We start from the raw sequence: 16,050 nt of genomic DNA, 5'->3' as shown, positions 1-16,050 counted from the left end.
CAACATGAAAGACGGACGAACAATCACACTTACACAGGGAAATGATGGCAGGAATCACTGGAGGGAGGAGAAGGTCCAAGCCGATGGCAGGGCAGGAAGGTCCGGGCAATTCCACACCGTCGAGGTCCACGTTCCGTGCTCGAAGCGAACAGCAGCTGGCAGCTCCGCGTCTCCACAACCGGCAATAGGGCCTAGAGGGTCTCGGCGTATTGCTGCAGTATCAGCACCCCCCTCACGTCTCGTTCTCACTTGGCTGCTTTAGCTGGATCGCGCATCTGCCGCACCTCTCTCTCAATCTTCTCCGGACCTCTCAATCTTTTCTCAGGACTCTGTGACTTCTCCAGGACCTCAATCTTCTCCAAAAAGCCCTATAGAAACCCGCGCGTGTCCTTTTATAACGTGCTTTTGGGTTTCTTACCCGCGTGCATTGTAAACGCCCCTCGGTCAGCTCGCCTCGGCCTTGATTGGTCACGAGGGCTACCGATCCCGCCCCTCTTGATGACGCGTTGGCAAAGCCACGCCTTGTTCCTCGAGCTTGACTGACTCCTCCCCCCGATGATGAGGTGAAGACACACCTTTCTTCTCCGTTGGTTACCTCGTGCGTAATGGAGTCAAATGCTGCAAACAGTGGACAGGGGATTAAATTGCAGCAAAGTGGCTAAAGAGTCAATTGCAGCAAACCTGGCAAACCTGGCACTTGGAAGCTGCCATGGGGCGTCGGAGGGGCCTACTCTTATTTAATTCGGTGCAATGAAGAGTCAAACTATTGGGAAACACATCCGTAACCTACATAAAATAAGGGACTAACTATTTAAAAGGATATATGGTGCCCTGTGTGTAGGTTTATGGAATTAACTAAGAGGACGAGCTTCGACCTTTCTTTACATTACGGAGGGTGCCATGTACACACAACAAAACCATAATTCTCACATTCTTTACATTTTTTCAAATTCGTTACACTTCTCAAATTCGTTACAATATATATATATATATATATATATATATATATATATATATATTGTTGGGGTTTTGAGAACCCTGCACTGTGTAACTTGTGTAAATATGCCCTTTGTAAATAATTCTTTTTGTAAATACCTCCATTCATTGTAAAGGTCACAGGTCGTCCCCTAATTAGTCCACATTGCAACACGTAGCGAACCATAGGCCCTTTTCATAGTTATTTCGTTGTTATGTGTTCCAGGTAAGGCTGTGTTTCCAATAGTTGACTCTACGTTGCATCAATCAAATAAGATAGGCCCCCTTCAACTTCCCCAATCGTCTCTTTAAAGTGCCAGTAAGGCAGTGTTCACCGCCGTTGCATTGGGCTGTTTTGTTGGCACCACACCGCCAAAACTCCATTACGCACGACGCCAAGAAAGGAGAATAAGGGGGGAGGAGCCGCTGGATCACGGGCTTGGCACCAACTAGTCATCAAAGGTTGAGTCAGAGAGCCCTTACCAACCAACCAGCGCCAAGGTGAGCCAACCGGTAGGCGTGTCATCAGAGCTGGCGGCTTGATACGGCCGACAGCAATAAAAGGAACTGCGAGGGACTGCTTCGGGAGAGACGCGTAAGGAGGCTGATGACCGAGGAGGAAGAACCAGCGCTGACGACCGGGTTTTCGCTGCTAAACCTGACTCTGAGTGAGGGCGTGCACGCGAGACACCAACGGCATGCCACGATCCCCGGACCTCCCTGCCCGCCAGCTCTGTGGACCGTCTGCCCCTCTCATCCTTCGTCCAGCCATTCCTGCCTGCAATTCCCATTCATGTACGTGAGTTTGTGCTGTCTGTATTGTCCTGGGGATAAGTTAAGCCTGTGTAGATAAGTTTGCTCTGTGTCTTCTTTTTCTTCTGTAAATTACTTTCGTTTCTTCTTCGGTTCCTTTGGTTTGTTGTAAATAATTAATAAATGTCTGTTATTTCTTACTTTTGGTTTCATTCTTCCCCGATCGCTTTATTCTTTCCCTGATTGAATACCTGTGGCACGATTCGGCCAACGCTTTATAATCGGGTTTAGTCCATTGCTAACGGCTCGGATTCCGGATTGTTAAACCGCTCGGCAAACTCCATCTTGTCCGGGATTCAAGCGGGGCCATCCACCTGCTTTGTGGAGGGATTGGCGGAGGTGTCCGGGAATCCCTTGACCAATCACCTTGGCCAATCCCATCCCACAAAGGAGCGGGGTAGTTCCAGGAACGGAGACGGCCAGCTTAACAGGACAAGGGGATTAACCCCCCCTTGCTAACGGGAGTGCCATCCTCCGGTTCCATAACAATTGGTGTCGGGGAGTGGGATTTGAGGCCCGAACCAAATTTTTTTTAAACAACTAAAAAATTTCGTCCAAATTTGGAGCGGCCGAAATTTTGATTAATATTCCAAATTAAAGTCGTGCCATGGATAGTCAAGGCGATCGGATGCCGGTAGGGGAGTTAGAAGAGGAGTTAGAGGCAACCCAGGACCCCAGGGAGGAATTGGGAGAGAGAGAGGAGGAGAGCGACGAGGATGTGGTAAAGGGGGTGTCAGGCGCACAAGATGGCGGCGCTTCGCACGAGGTTAGAGGCGCACAAAATGGCACCCCGCACGTGGCTGCGGCAGCCACGCCCGCGGCACCGATGAACTGGGACCTATTCATGGTGCAAATGCAGGCCTTCATAGTCAAGTCGGGTGAGGAAATGGAAAAGAACAGGGGGCTGGGAAGCCAAATGGAGCAATTGGGAAATCAAATTGGGAAGTTAGACAGCAAATTGGAGGGTTTAGACAACAAATTTGAGGGTTTAGACAACAGGTTGGAAGGGCTGGAAGGTAAATTGGGGGGCCAACTGGAGGACGTGGGTAACCAAATTGGGGAAATGAAGGATGGGTTAACGGGGTTGGAAAATAGGATGGCCGCCCAGGAGAACCAGATGGAAGGGGTGAAGAATGGGTTAACGGGGTTAGAAAACAATATGGAAGGCAAATTGAGGGAAATAGGGGAGCAATCCGCCCGGGAAATTAAACAGATGGGGAATCAGATAGAGGAGGTAAAAAATGGGTTGGAAAGTAAATTGGATGCCCAAAGGAATGATTTGGAGCAGATGAGGGCGGCATCTACCAAAGAGATGGGACAGATGGGGGAGGATATAAGGTGCGGAGTGGGCGAAGAGGTCGCGGGGGTAGGCGAGGAGGTAAAGCGGGGTGAGGAGCGCATGGAGAAAGAGGTGAGGAACAGCACGGCTAGGTTACAGGGGGGAATAGAAGACCTGACGCGGGGAGTAGAGCAGCTGACAGTGGGACAAAAGGAGTTAGGGGAGCAGGTGGAAAAGAACACGGCGGTAATAGGGGGGTTGAAAGCGACGCAAAAAGAGTCCAAGAAAGAACTAATAGCGACAAAGAAGGAATGTCAGACGGTACACGAGGGGTTGACAAAGAGGTTGGACGAGGTGACAGAGACAATGGAGACGAAGGAACGGGAAGTCAGGACGCACATAGAAACGACCAAGGTGGCCTTAGAGGGAGAAATTGAAGGGGCGCACCGGGAAATAAAGGAGGTGAAACAAAAATTAGAGGAAGTGGAAGAGGGGGTAAGTGAAATTAAGAAGAGACGGAGGGAGACTAAGAAGGAGATAAAGGAGGAGGTGATGGAATTGGTGCAAGGTCTGTGCTCACAGCGTGATGATGTACTTACTGACCAAATAAAGAGTTTGCAGGTGGCGGAGGAGGAGCGAAAGAGAAGAGGTGCCGAGGTGAGTGGCGATATGCTCGGGAATGTATATGGTGTGAGGGGAGATTCAGTGAGCTTGGGTGTTGGTCTAGACCTGGGCGTTCGTGAGAGGCCGCTGGTGAGGTGTGCGACAGGTGCAGAGTGCGTGGAAAGAGGGTGTGTGCAAGGATGTCCGACTATGGGGTGTGTGAGGAAAAAGTGTGTGCCGAGGAGTGAGTGTGCTGTCGAGGGTGAGGGCGAATGCACGACAGAGTGTGGTGATGAGTGACACGGAGTACGAGTTGGTTGTGGCAGGTGAGAAAGAATGCACACCTGGAATGGAAGAATGCACACCTGGAATGGAAGAATGCACACCTGGAATGGTTGAGCGCATGTGGGAATGCACACCTGAGTTGGTGGTGAAGTGCGTGATTGGGTGTGCAAGAGTGCACACCCATGGTTGTCACAGAGGATGTGACCGAGGAGTGGGCGCGAGGAGGTGTGTTGATGACGTGTGCGAACGACGAGTGTGTGCCAAGGTGTGCGGTGGTCAGGTGTGTAACGAAGTCTGTGAGCGGAATGAGTGTACCTGGGTGGTGTGTAAGAGGAAGTACAATAACGAAGTGTATGGAGACACCTGGATGTGTGAGGAGGAAAAGGAACGAGTGGTGTGAGTATGTACGGGGTGCATCAGCGCTAAACGGAGCAGCGGTTAGACCGACGTTTAGCCGACGCGAGCCCTCAGTCCGTGCCGGGCTGTGGGTACTGCGGGAACCGGCATGGGTCGTAATCACGGCGGTTTCAAAAGAACCGCCGTGCGCGATCCGTGCCGGGCCTCGCCCTGCACGGTCGCGTCTGCGCTCTGCTAAGCGGAGTGGGTGCCCCTGTGCGAGGGAAGGTAGGAAGGATCGGGATGGTTCCCCCTTGTGGTTGCGGCGTTCTGGCCGGGCGAGATTGGGCCATCGGGCGGGAGACCGAAAGTATCCGCGCCGAGGTGGACCTTGGAATCTCGGCCCGAGTAAACCTCCTCCCCTGAACCAAGTGCCGGACGGACCCAACCGCAGTAGACGAACCACCCGCATTCATTGCTCGGCTTTGCGAAGCCGCGCTTTGAGAATGGAATGACGCACCGAGGCTCAAGTTTAATGGACATTTGGTAGGAGTAGGAAATTGATGATTGGCAAATTGGATTGGTAAATTTGATTGGCGAAGATGATTGGCAGTAAACATTGGCAAATTTTGATTGGCAAGAATTGGATGGGCGAAATTGATAGTGAGAGATGCCCGATGGAGAGGGATGGCAAATCCACCATCCTTCCCATCAACCAGGGCACATGAGCAATAGTTTATGGGGTTTTGGCTGTGCAAACTAGCCCGGGAGGGTTTGGATATGATAGGATTTAGAGTGACCATAGGTAACTGTAGCGTTAAGTAGCAACATGTACCTGTAGAGGGGACGTAGCAGATTAGTGGATTATAACGACGAGGGAGCGCAATCGTATAAGGGTCGACTGGGAAGCGCGAGTTTCAGAAGGGCACCAGCTAGTTAGATGATGCAGTGTGTGTGAGAATCTTGGTGTTGAGCAAATGAGGAATTAGTTGAGAATGGCCGTGTGGTATGAGAGTCTTGCTGGTGAGCATATTTAAATGAGGAATTGAGAGGCAATGCTCGGGAAAAATGTGTGTGTGAGCGTGGGAAAATCTGAGTGCCTGGGGCATTGGTTTGGAGAATTGAAAGTGTATTGAGCAGCGTATTGTGAAAGGGGGGTGATTGTGGGTTGTATTGAGCGAATGGTCCCGGAGGAAGGAGGGTGCAGGGAGCAACAGGTGTGCAAGTGCACAGGTGTATGGAGAATGGTTGAATGAAATAACTGGTCTGGAGTAAATGGAGTATGGAATGGGTTGTGTGGAGTGGGTAGTGTGGAATATGTGGAGTAGAGTGGTTGGTGCGAAAGGAGTGGATGGGGTTAGATGGACCCCAATCACGAATACCTGGGGAGGGTAGTTTAAGAGTTAGGTAGAGGGTATAGGTAAATTGTGGTTGGATATTGGCATCTGTGGTGCGTGTGGTAGAATGGTGTTTGGATGGGTGCATTAGTGACATGGAAATGGCTGGGCGTGTGGCCTGTTCGTGTGTATGGTTAAATGGGCACTCCGCCACTGTGAGTATGTCGGCCAGGTGAGGCCGCAGGTGGGCTCTGGGAGCCGGTAGAGTTGTGAATGGGGCCCGAGGATCCGGAGGACGGACCTGGGTAGCCCAGTGCCAGAGAGGGCACCGAGTGGAGAGAGCGCCAGAGGGCCTTTCCCAGGTAGATAGGTTAGGGTAAGGAGGAGGTAAGCTCGGAGGCAACTGCAGTGGCGGAGGTGTGTAGGTGAGCGGACCTGCTGGGAGCGCCACACGACCCAGTCCTGAAATTGTGCAAAGGCACAGGGAGTTGAATCAGGGGAGTGAGACCCCAAATTGATGAGCACCACAGTTTGGTCAATCGGAGTTAGGTTTTTAGAACCGCATAGAGTAAGGTGGCCAATGGTTTGGCAGGGAAAGACCCCGGGTAGAGTAAAAGTGTTAAAGTCATTTAGAGGATAGTTAGGATGGAAATCTCCTCGCACCATCTACATCCACTCACCTGAGGTGACGACAGGACTCCACACCACACCATGGTTTGGTAGTTTTGTTGCAAATGTTTTGGAATGGTAAGACGCATCACGACGTGGGTGTGACATTGTGTTGCTGTTCCATCTCTTCCTCCTTAAGAGGGATTGATGATGAATTTGGTGATGGCAAATTTGGTTAGGAATTGGGATTGGTACGAATTTGGATTAGGGGAGGTATGGGGAAGACGAGACGGTAGTGACGAATTTGTAATTGTAAATTGTTGTGTAAATATGGGGTAGGGGGCAAGGGTAGATTAGGTGACGGGGGGGGGGGGGGGGGTGACGTACGACAGGGACGAGCTTTCTCCGCTCGCTCTCCATGCGCACCTCACCTCTGCATTACCTTGTGTTGATGTGTACCCTTGCGCCCTTGCACCCCGCTGACTTTGCTTTGTCTTCCTCCCCACCCATGGACCGTGCTCTCTGGGCACTGAGGGGAAAGCGTGCGGGAGCCGCATCTGTGTGTCCGAGCCGCCGCTGCTGGCTGCCTGGACCGATGCACTACTTCATGAACCGCACGACTTGCGGCCTAGCACCACATTATGGACCACACGTTTGTGGCTAAGCACCACACCCACATGGACCCCACGTGTTGGGGCCTGGCCCCTCTGCTGGGACCGGCCATGATGGCCAGGGAAGAGTTGGCTTGCGGACCAGGGAGAGGTGGCCCCTTTTGCCCGACAGGTGGACCACCCATAGTTGGCCCCTGTGGGCCCCAAATAAAAATGGACGCGTTTTGTGCCTTTTTATTATTGCAAATAGGCAGCAAGCCACAAGAAGGACAACATCTGGAAGAAACATCAGCCAGCAGAGGGAGCAGAAGAAAGAAGAACCGTGCAACAGTTTTTTTAATTTTATTGAAATGTATGACTGTGCACGGGATGGTGCTTGATGGTGCTTGCTATGGTGTTTTTGGTGCTTGCATGCTCGGGGATGCATTGCAATATCAATTCTGCATCCCCGGGCATGTGAAGGTGGTGTATCGGTGCAGTGCATGCTTTTCCTCTCTCCCACAGGGTTCTTTTTGTTTCCCCAAAAAATGACAGGTCCTGGGTTTGCAATGTGAATACAAATTAGTGTTTTGTAAATAATGCTCCCCACCGTCAATGTTTAGTTTGCGAATAATTCCGTAATTCGGTTATTCTGTGGGTGTGAATCTGTTAGGCAGGATGCAACGCAGCAGGGGGACATACTTAATTGTGTTTCAAATTGTCACACTCAGGGTAAGGTTAATAGTAGAGGGGTATTACACCTGAGTGTCACATTAAGTTAAAGTTTTTTCGGCCCGGGGCGTACCTGGAGGAATGAGGGTGCTGTGTTGGGGTTTTGAGAACCCTGCACTGTGTAAATTGTGTAAATATGCCCTTTGTAAATAATTCTTTTTGTAAATACTGTACCTCCATTCATTGTAAAGGTCAGAGGTCGTCCCCTAATTAGTCCACATTGCAACACGAAGCGAACCATAGGCCCTTTTCATAGTTATTTCGTTATTATGTGTTCCAGGTAAGGCTGTGTTTCCAATAGTTGACTCTACGTTGCATCAATCAAATAAGATAGGCCCCCTTCAACTTCCCCAATCGTCTCTTTAAAGTGCCAGTAAGGCAGTGTTCGCCGCTGTTGCATTGGGCTGTTTTGTTGGCACCACACCGCCAAAACTCCATTACGCACGAGGCCAAGAACGGAGAAGAAGGGGGGAGGAGCCGCCGGATCACGGGCGTGGCACCAACTCGTCATCAAAGGTGGAGTCAGAGAGCCCTTACCAACCAACCAGCGCCGAGGTGAGCCAACCGGTAGGCGTGTCATCAGAGCTGGTGGCTTTATACGGCCGACAGCAATAAAAGGAACTGTGAGGGACTGCTTAGGGAGAGACGCGTAAGGAGGCTGATGACCGAGGAGGAAGAACCAGCGCTGACGACCGGGTTTTCGCCGCTGAACCTGACTCTGAGCGAGGGCGTGCACGCAAGACACCAACGGCGTGTTGCGATCCCCGGACCTCCCTGCCCACCAGCTCTGTGGACCGTCTGCCCCTCTCATCCTTCGTCCAGCCATTCCTGCCTGCAATTCCCATTCGTGTACGTGAGTTTGTGTTGTCTGTATTGTCCTGGGGATAAGTTAAGCCTGTGTAGATAAGTTTGCTCTGTGTCTTCTTCTTCATCTGTAAATTCCTTTCGTTTCTTCTTCGGTTCCTTTGGTTTGTTGTAAATAATTAATAAATGTCTGTTATTTCTTACTTTTGGTTTCATTCTTCCCCGATCGCTTTAGTCTTTTCCTGATTGAATAGCTGTGGCACGATTCGGCCAACGCTTTATAATCGGGTTTAGTCCATTGCTAATGGCTCGGATTCTGGATTGCTAAACCGCTCGACAAACTCCATATTGTCCGGGATTCGAGTGGGGCCATCCACCTGCTTTGTGGAGGGATTGGCGGAGGTGTCCGGGAATCCCTTGATTCACCTTGGCCAATCCCATCCCACAAAGGAGCGGGGTAGTTCCAGGAACGGAGACGGCCAGCTTAACAGGACAAGGGGATTAACCCCCCCCCCCTTGCTAACGGGAGTGCAGTCCTCTTGTTCCGTAACAATATATATATATATATATATATATATATACATATATATATATATATATATATATATATATATATATATATATATATAGGATTTAATATTGCTTTAATTTTAATTTTATTATTTATAAATGTTTGAACTATTTATGATATATTAATCAGAAACACATAAACACGTTATGTAGGCATTACATTTATTTCTTTAATCAGGGCATTTACATTATAAATAAACTGGTTCCCAGTGAAAACAAAATTACCAGATAATTATTTAGACCTATTTCCATACTAAAAATATAGTATATCAGTATTATTTTGAATATCAGTATTTTTATGAATGCTGTAGCATTTCTCTGATAATACCCTTAGTTATAATAAACAGTCATGTAAAACACTCATAAGTTGATTGGACAAAGATCAATGATGACACTACAAGATAACTCACTTGGATTTAAATTGAGAGCTATATTTCATTTCATTTGCAAATGGGACCAATAACCTTAAAGATTAACTTTGGTCTTTTTAGTTATATTTTCATATTTATAGAATTTTTCGTTACATTGTATTTTTATTGTACTTCTATCATATTTTAAATGACATGCATCTCACCATGATGCCCAGTTGTCAAATAAAATCTATATGTGTATGAAACAAGAGCACTGCACAGCCAACTAGCCAACTTGGTCTTCCAGGAAAAAGAGAAACAAGAAAAATCGATATATTGACATGAACCTTTTAATCGTGAGACCAACCACATTATTAATAAATTATGTACAAATTAATATTCACATTGCTTGATTGCTGATATCACTTAAAAATTTTATTTCTTCTCCTTAATATGATATTGCCTTTATACCAAGTGGTATAAATAATGACAATAATAATAACTAGACAGCTGTCACAAGGACAGTTACAAAATCTAACTCCACACTATGTGAGTGTGAAGTTATATTAATATTCAAACAATTTCATGCAGAAAAACATCACTGAAATGTACTGCTAACATCAGAAAAGCAGGACCATTATTACATCTTCATATAACAGAATCACAATGGGTAATCCAAAAGCCTGCAATTATCATAAATATGGATTGGAGTTAACAAAACTAGTAAAAAAAATTCTCCTCTTCATGTAATGAATATTAACACTTGTTACTTCTTCATAAGTACATGTCAAGAGCAGTAAATCTTTTCAGGTACAGTTATTATGCAGAAAAACTGCATATCAAATGTAACAAACCCCAGGAATGTCAGTCTAATGGCCTTTAAAGTGTAGATTTTTACCATGCACTTTTCTCAGATTACCAAGTTGCAAATCACTAAAAATATAGTTTTTTGTTTTTTTTCTTTGTTTTCTTTGTTTGAAATATGTTTTCTTTGACCTCTTCTCTCTGTCCTTTGCATTCCTTAGCTCTCGCTGCAATTGCTCAACACGGGCCTCAGCCACCATTAACTTATCCTTCAAGTTGTCGAGCGAAGATGGCAATGCATACCCATGGTCCTCCGAATGACTGGAGGCAGAGGAGCCCTGATTGTCGCACTCAACCACTACAAAGGACCCAATCTGGTCACAAACCACAGCAGCCTGCCTTGATGTTGAGGTGGTTCTCAATTTCTTAGGTTCCTATAAGAGTCAATGAATTTTCAAATCAATGAATTTTAACTGGTATAACTGCAAAAAAGCAAAGTAAATAATTTTGTGTCTGTTCTACTCTCAAAATCAACTCACTTTAAACAGATGTGATGGGAAATTAAACACCGATGGTGTCACCCCATCTCGGAGACGGACAATTTGACCCGTCCGGTCAAAATTCTCGGACTCAAAATGGTCACTGCAGAGGACGCTGTACTTGGTTGCCTTGAACCCTTCTCTCTTGAGGGCTACTTCCCACAATCTCTTTTGGTGTGCCTCTGACGGAAACCTGCATTAAGAAAAAAATATATATATACATATATATATATATAACTGTATTTCTATGAAATTTTTTTTTGACATAATTATCAACTCACTAATTCATTAATGCATTTCCAACAGTGCTTGGTCAGGAAACAGGACCCTCTAGAACCTTTCATAGACTATTTGTTATGTTTTTATAGGACAATCTCCAGGAATAACCCATTATCATGTGACAAAACTAGTCAAATTGCGAAACTCGGACACAAAGAATCTACAAATAACACCCAGCTCTGGTACGGTCTGGCACCCCGCTCTGCTCACCAAACTCTCCTCCTTTGGTATCCATGGAAATCTCCACGCATGGCTGGCGGACTTCCTCTCTAGTCGTAGTCAATGTGTGGCCCTGAATGGGTTTCTCTCGTCTCCTCTTCCTGTTCAGGCTGGAGTTCCCCAAGGCAGTGTTCTGGGCCCTGTGCTTTTTCTGGTCTTCATCAATGATCTCTCTGACTCTCTTGAAAATCCTCTCTATCTCTTTGCTGATGACTCCACTCTCTGCCGCTCCATTCCTCATCCCTCAGATCGGCAGTCTGCAGCCTCCTCACTCTCTGCAGACCTGGACAAAATCACAGACTGGGCAAACAAGTGGAACATGTCTTTCAATCCTGACAAATCTCACACTCTTACGATGTCTCTCCGAAAAGACCGACTGGACAACCCTCCCATCTACTTTCTGAATAATCCTCTCCAAGAAGTTCTGTCACTCAAGCTTTTGGGTCTCACTATCTGCCATGATCTTTCCTGGGAAAACCACATTTCCAAGCTGGCCTCCAAAGCCAGTCGCCGACTGGCCATCCTCCATCGTGGGAAGTCCTTCCTTGGCACACCTGAGCTCCTCACCACATACAAGGCTTTCATCTGCAGCTCAATGGAGTACTGCTCTCCCCTCTGGGCTGGGGTTCCTGCCTCACACCTAGCTCGTCTTCACGCTGTTGAAACCAAAGCGTTCAGAATCATTGGAATCTCCCGCGATGACGCTATCTCCGAGGGCCTTTCACTTACTCACCGCAGGCAGGTTTGGTGGTCTTTCCGTCTTCTACCGACTCCTCTCCGGCCTTGCTCCCCCAGCTCTCTCTGGGCTTTGTCCCCCAAATATTCCTACAGGTCGCACAAGATCTGCCTGCAACCCTCTTATGGTTAAACTGCCAAAATCTAGGCTCTCTGCTCACTTTCACTCTTTCATTCCCCTTCTCTCCCACCTCTGGAACAAACTCCCTCACTCTCTTCAATCCCACTCCTCCCCCCAGGTCTTTAAAACGGCTGTTCACCACCATCTCTTATCTTCCACAATCCAAAACCTTGATCTTTTCTACCCCCGCTAATTTCACCCCAAATCCACTTTTTTGAGGTGCCGACTTCTTTCCTGGAAGTCCTTGGTGTCCTTGCGTTTTATACCTATCCTGCCTCCCCCCAGGCCCTCTCCCTCCCACACATCTCCCGATGTCCCTGCTCTCAAATGTTGTGTTTGTGTGCTTCCTCCCCTTCTCTCCCCATCTTGTCGGCCGCTCCCCTTTTTATATACTTTGTTTGCTTGTTTGTTTGATTTGTTTGTTTGATAAATGTTAGCTCTTTCTCGAGCCTCGACTCTGTAAACAAAAAAAAATAAAGAAAAAGAAAGCTCTCCAAATTAAGAAATAACACCTAGCTCCAACTTAACACAGTTTGCATAAACTACAGAATATATTTTTGTTACTGTTAGTCAGGGAATGACTGAGCTGTCAAACTGCCCTGTTTTCTATTGACACTGACAGTGACACTGACACTGACAGTACTGTTGACAAGTGTTGTGGATGTATGGCAACACGTCGCTAGCGGTAAACTTCCACTAAAATTAACGTAAATACACCTGTAAAGCATGACTTACTTGTGGAATGTGATGCCTTTGTCCCTCGACTCCAATGTACGTTTATTTGTACAGCCGTACGCTGCACAAAATTGCGGCATTTCGCCGCTTTTAACTGCACCAGCGCGTCAGCTTTGAAGGACCTCCCCAAGATGGCGGACTGTTCTATGTATCCGGAGAGGTGTCGCGCGACATCTAGTGTTATATATATCTATGGTATCGGTGACAGAAACGTCATAATTATTTAAGAGGACAAATAATGACATAAAATTCCAGTAAAAGGAATAATGTGAAATAGAATAAATGGAAGATAAATATAAATGATAAAATTGTATCGTATAACTATAAACATTCAACTGTGAGGACTGGGAAATGTGTCGATTGTGCACCAATAGGAAGACGGATTACTAGAAAGGCAAGATCACGATAACCAATTAGAGAGCAGCTTACGGCGAGGTGCCCACAAAACACGGACCAGTGTTATAGGGACGTGATCCACGCCATTTCGCAAAAGGAATGGCGAAAAGACGAAAATATAAATCGCAGCTTTAACCAAAACAAAGCACGTCGGAAAGCTTGAAGAGTAACGAGGGCAAGGCCTGCGGATGAGTCGGAGAGAAGGCGAGAGGCGATCCGCGCCCGTACCCCGGTCCGGCCATTCGGGATCGCCCCGGTCCGTTTCATCCCGCCCCTTGTCTACTCTCGCCGTGTAATGTCATTTTGCCTTTCCCTCAGTGTGCAGTGTAAATTAACATTGAGATGAGTCACAATCAGCTGATCAAAGTGCCTTCTCCTTAATTGTCACCATTTCCATCTCGCATTCATTCAGTCCGCACCTTGATCTCTTATTTTGTATTTCTTCCCTTTATCTGCCCTCTTAGTACTTTACACCGTTTATTTTTGTTTCATCTAATATCTATGCTCCACTTACTCCAACAACATCCGCCTTCCCTCTGCTTTCGTTGCTTTCCTTTCCCTCTTCTTTCTTTTGCCCTTCTTCCCTATTCTCCTTTGGCTTTCTTCCCTCTTCTCTGCTGTGCTTCCCTCTGCTGCTGTGCTTCCCTCTGCTGATTTGCTTCCCTTTGCTGATTTGCTTCCCTCTACTACTGTGCTTACCTCTGCTGCTTTGCTTCCCTCTGCTGCTGTGCTTACCTCTGCTGCTGTGCTTACCTCTGCTGATTTGCTTCCCCCTGCTGCTGTGCTTACCTCTGCTGATTTGCTTCCCTTTGCTGATTTGCTTCCCCCTACTACTGTGCTTCCCTCCACTAATGTGCTTCCCTCCGCTGCTTTGCTTTCCTCTACTACTGTGCTTCCCTCTACTACTGTGCTTACCTCTACTACTTTGCCTCCCTCTACTACTGTGCTTCCCGCTACTACTGTGCTTCCCTCTACTACTGTGCTTCCCTCTACTACTGTGCTTCCCTCTACTACTGTGCTTCCCTCTACTACTGTGCTTCCCTCTACTACTGTGCTTCCCTCTACTACTGTGCTTCCCTCTACTACTGTGCTTCCCTCTACTACTGTGCTTCCCTCTACTACTGTGCTTCCCTCTACTACTGTGCTTCCCTCTACTACTGTGCTTTCCTCTACTACTGTGCTTCCCTCTACTACTGTGCTTCCCTCTACTACTGTGCTTCCCTCTACTACTGTGCTTCCCTCTACTACTGTGCTTCCCGCTACTACTTTGCTTCACTCTGCTGCTCTGCTTTCCTCTGCTGCTTTGCTTTCCTCTGCTGCTTTGCTTTCCTCTGCTGCTTTGCTTTCCTCTGCTGCTTTGCTTTCCTCTGCTGCTTTGCTTTCCTCTGCTACTTTGCTTTCCTCTACTACTGTGCTTCCCTCTACTACTGTGCTTCCCTCTACTACTGTGCTTCCCTCCACTACTGTGCTTCCCGCTACTACTTTGCTTCACTCTGCTGCTCTGCTTTCCTCTGCTGCTTTGCTTTCCTCTGCTGCTTTGCTTTCCTCTGCTGCTTTGCTTTCCTCTGCTGCTTTGCTTTCCTCTGCTGCTTTGCTTTCCTCTGCTGCTTTGCTTTCCTCTGCTGCTTTGCTTTCCTCTGCTGCTTTGCTTTCCTCTGCTGCTTTGCTTTCCTCTGCTGCTTTGCTTTCCTCTGCTGCTTTGCTTTCCTCTGCTGCTTTGCTTCCCTCTGCTGCTTTGCTTTCCTCTGCTGCTTTGCTTTCCTCTGCTGATTTGCTTTCCTCTGCTGCTTTGCTTTCCTCTGCTGCTTTGCTTTCCTCTGCTGCTTTGCTTCCCTCTGCTGCTTTGCTTCCCTCTGCTGCTTTGCTTCCCTCTGCTGCTTTGCTTTCCTCTGCTGCTTTGCTTTCCTCTGCTGCTTTGCTTTCCTCTGCTGCTTTGCTTCCCTCTGCTGCTTTGCTTTCCTCTGCTGCTTTGCTTTCCTCTGCTGCTTTGCTTTCCTCTACTAATGTGCTTTCCTCTACTACTGTGCTTTCCTCTGCTGATTTGCTTCCCTCTGCTACTTTGCTTCCCTCTGTTACTTTGCTTCCCTCTACCCTCCTACCTTTGTTATAAAATATCCTATCCTCCTTGCATTTACACCATTTCATGTTTGGCAACCTTCATAACTAATGGTTATACAGTATTTCTACATTTACAGTAAAAAGTTGAGCTCCTTCTCCAAACAATGAGTTTCATTTATATTGATCCACTCGAGTCTACAACAACAACAACAACAACAACAACAACAACAACAACAACAACATGCATTTTAAGGCCATTTTCCCTGCTAGAGCGGAGGTTAGCCTTGCGGTCCCCACGACAATCTTCTCCATTTTGCCCTATTTTCTGCATCTCTCCTTGTTAACCCCCTTGCCCGCATTTCTTCTTCCACCATCTTTAGCCAAGTCGTTCTCAGTCTTCCCCGTCCTCTACTTCCTTCTACATTCATTTCCATCACTCTTCCCAACCAGCCACTTTCATCCTTCCTCAACACATGACCAAACCATCTCAACCTGTTCCTCTTCACAGCATCAATCACAGGCTCTATTCCCATCATTTTTCGCAATTCATCATTTGTCTTCCTCTCTCTCAACGATACTCCGCACATCCATCGAACCATTCGCATTTCCACCCTTTCCAGCCTTCGTTGCTGCTCTACGTTCATTACCCATGTCTCGCTCCCATAAATCATAACACTTCTCACACATGCAGCATACACCTATCCCTTCAGCTTCAACGACACTCCCCTCCTCGTCAGCACGCCACTCAATTCCTGAAACTTCTTCCATGCACATCTCACTCTAGCAACCGTTGCCGAGTCTGATCCACCATCCAGTCTGATCCACGAGTCTGATCCAATCGAGTCTGATTCATTAAATACATTTTCCACCTGAAGTCGAAG

General features: G+C 47.4%; 1 protein-coding gene and 1 long non-coding RNA gene across 3 annotated transcripts in view; one reads left to right on the top strand and one right to left on the bottom strand.

Annotated features, from left to right (window-relative positions):
• Positions 1 to 9,617: 9,617 nt before the first annotated feature.
• Positions 9,618 to 13,061, bottom strand: LOC137419437 (uncharacterized). The gene is made up of 3 exons (XR_010982876.2): positions 12,716 to 13,061; positions 10,627 to 10,819; positions 9,618 to 10,521 (listed from the first exon to the last, which is right to left on the bottom strand). It is a non-coding gene; the product is annotated as an uncharacterized LOC137419437 (long non-coding RNA).
• An 81-nt stretch (positions 13,062 to 13,142) lies between these two features.
• Positions 13,143 to 16,050, top strand: part of LOC137438659 (PR domain zinc finger protein 15) — a 179,814-nt gene continuing 176,906 nt past the window's right edge. The window contains exon 1 of one of the 2 annotated variants that reach the window (XM_068133897.2): positions 13,143 to 13,367. The gene's annotated coding sequence lies outside the window, so the exon portion shown is untranslated. Of the gene's footprint in view, positions 13,404 to 16,050 lie in introns of both variants that reach the window. The other variant, XM_078767164.1, reaches the window with a different exon arrangement.

Source organism: Myxine glutinosa, chromosome 1, assembly GCF_964187855.1.
Source record: "Myxine glutinosa chromosome 1, kmMyxGlut1.1, whole genome shotgun sequence".
Classification (NCBI taxonomy): Eukaryota; Metazoa; Chordata; class Myxini; order Myxiniformes; family Myxinidae; genus Myxine; species Myxine glutinosa.
Note: the sequence above shows the minus strand (reverse complement) of the source record. Positions and strands in the feature narration are given on the sequence as shown.